The 2,500-nt window shown below is 50.4% G+C and overlaps 1 protein-coding gene across 2 annotated transcripts in view; it reads left to right on the forward strand.

Moving 5' to 3' along the window:
- rnf6 (ring finger protein (C3H2C3 type) 6) overlaps window positions 1-2,500 on the forward strand; it is a 305,285-nt gene that overhangs the window by 199,569 nt on the left and 103,216 nt on the right. The window lies entirely within an intron of this gene.

Consider the following 2,500-nt stretch of genomic DNA (forward strand, 5'->3'; position numbering starts at 1 on the left):
CTCGCTCTCTTTCTCTCGCTCTCTTTCTCTCGCTCTCTTTCTCTCGCTCTCTTTCTCTCGCTCTCTTTCTCTCGCTCTCTTTCTCTCGCTCTCTTTCTCTCGCTCTCTTTCTCTCGCTCTCTTTCTCTCGCTCTCTTTCTCTCGCTCTCTTTTCTCTCGCTCTTCTCGCTCTCTCTCTCTCTCTCTCTCTCGCTCTCTCTTCTCTCGCTCTCTTCTTTCTCTCGCCTCTCTTCTCCTTCTCTCTCGCTCTCTCTTTTCTCTCGCTCTCTCTTTCGCTCTCTCTTTCTCTCGCTCTCTCTTTCTCTCGCTCTCTCTCTCGCTCTCTTCGTCTCTTTCTTCGCTCTTCTTTCTCTCGCTCTCTCTTTCTCTCGCTCTCTCTTTCTCTCGCCTTCGCTCTTCGCTCTCTCGTTCTCTCGCTCTCTCGCTCTCTTTTCTCTCGCTCTCTCTTTCTCTCGCTCTCTCTTTCTCTCGCTCTCGCTCTCTTGCTCGCTCTCTTTCTTTCTCGCTCTCTCGTCTCTTTTCTCTCTCTCGCTCTCTCTTTCTCTCTCTTCTCTCTTTCTTTTTCTCTTCTTTCTCGCTCTCTCTCTCTTTCTCGCTCGCTCTCTCTTTCTCTCGCTCTCTCTTTCTCTCGCTCTCTCTTTCTCTCGCTCTCTCTTTCTCTCGCTCTCTCTTTCTCTCGCTCTCTTTCTCTCGCTCTCTCTTTCTCTCGCTCTCTCTTTCTCTCGCTCTCTCTTTCTCTCGCTCTCTCTCTCGCTCTCTCTTTCTCTCGCTCTCTCTTTCTCTCGCTCTCTCTTTCTCTCGCTCTCTCTCTCGCTCTCTTTTCTCTCGCTCTCTCTTCCTCTCGCTCTCTCATCCTCTCGCTCTCTCATCCTCTCGCTCTCTCATCCTCTCGCTCTCTCATCCTCTCGCTCTCTCTCTCGCTCTCTCATCCTCTCGCTCTCTCATCCTCTCGCTCTCTCATCCTCTCGCTCTCTCTTTCTTCGCTCTCTCTCTCGCTCTCTCTTTCTCTCGCTCTCTCTTCTCTCGCTCTCTCTTTCTCGCTTCTCTTTCTCTCGCTCTCTCTTTCTCTCGCTCTTCTTTCTCTCGCTCTCTCTCGCTTCTCTTTCTCTCGCTCTCTTTCTCTCGCTCTCTCTTTCTCTCGCTCTCTTTCTCTCGCTCTCTTTTCTCTCGCTCCTCTTTCTCTCGCTCTCTTTTCTCTCGCTCTCTCTTTCTTCTCTCGCTCTCTTTCTCTCGCTCTCTTTCTCTCGCTCTCTTTCTCTCGCTCTCTTTCTCTCGCTCTCTCTTTTCTCTCGCTCTCTTTCTCTCGCTCTCTTTCTCTCGCTCTCTTTCTCTCGTCTCTCTCGCTCTCTTTTCTCTCGCTCTCTCTTTCTCTCGCTCTCTTTCTCTCGCTCTCTCTCTCTCGCTCTCTCTTCTCTCGCTCTTCTTTCTCTCGCTCTCTCTTCTCTCGCTCTCTCTTTCTCTCGCTCTCTCTTTCTCTCGCTCTCTCTTTCTCTCGCTCTCTTTTCTCTCGCTCTCTTTTCTCTCGCTCTCTCTTCCTTCTCGCTCTCTTTCTTTCTCCTCTCTCGCTCTCTTCTCTCTCTCTCGCTCTCTCTTTCTCTCGCTTCTCTTTTCTTTCCTCTCTCTTTCTCCGCTCTCTCTCTCCTTTCTCTCTCCTCTCTCTTTCCTCTCTCTCTCCTACTCTCTCTCTCTCTTTCTCTCGCTCTCTCTTTCTCTCGCTCTCTTTTCTCTCGCTCTCTCTTTCTCTCGCTCTCTCTTTCTCTCGCTCTCTCTTTCTCTCGCTCTCTCTTTCTCTCGCTCTCTCTTTCTCTCGCTCTCTCTTCTCTCTCTCTCTCTCTTTCTCTCGCTTCTCTCTCTCGCTCTCTCTTTCTCTCGCTCTCTCTTTCTCTCGCTCTCTTTCTTTTCTCTCTCGCTCTCTTCTCTCTCTCTTTCTCTTTCTCTCGCTCTCTCTTTCTCTCGCTCTCTCTTTCTCTCGCTCTCCTCTCTCGCTCTCTCTTTCTCTCGCTCTCTTCTCTCTCTCTCTCTTCTCTCTCTTTTCTCTCTCTCTGCTCTCTCTCCTCTCGCTCTTTCTCTCGCTCTTTCGCTCTCTCTCGCTCTCTTTCTCTCGCTCTCTTTCTCTCGCTCTCTCGCTCTCTCTTTCTCTCGCTCTCTTTCTTCTCGCTCTCTCTTTCTCTCGCTCTCTCTTTTCTCGCTCTCTCTCTCGCTCTCTTTTCTCTCCTTCGCTCTCTTTCTTCTTCTTTTCTTTCTCGCTCTCTCTTCTCTTTCTCGCTCGCTCTTCCTTTCTCTCGCTCTCTTTCTCTCGCTCTCTCTCTCGCTCTCTCTTTCTCTCGCTCTCTTTCTCTCGCTCTCTCTTTCTCTCGCTCTCTTTCTCTCGCTCTCTTTCTCGCTCTCTTTCTCTCGCTCTCTTTTCTCTCGCTCTTCTCGCTCTCTCTCTCTTCTTGCTCTCTCTCCTCTCTCGCTCTCTCTCTCTCGCTCTCTCTCGCTCTCTCGCTCTCTCTTTTCT

This window comes from Carcharodon carcharias, chromosome 11, assembly GCF_017639515.1.
Source record: "Carcharodon carcharias isolate sCarCar2 chromosome 11, sCarCar2.pri, whole genome shotgun sequence".
Taxonomy (NCBI): Eukaryota; Metazoa; Chordata; class Chondrichthyes; order Lamniformes; family Lamnidae; genus Carcharodon; species Carcharodon carcharias.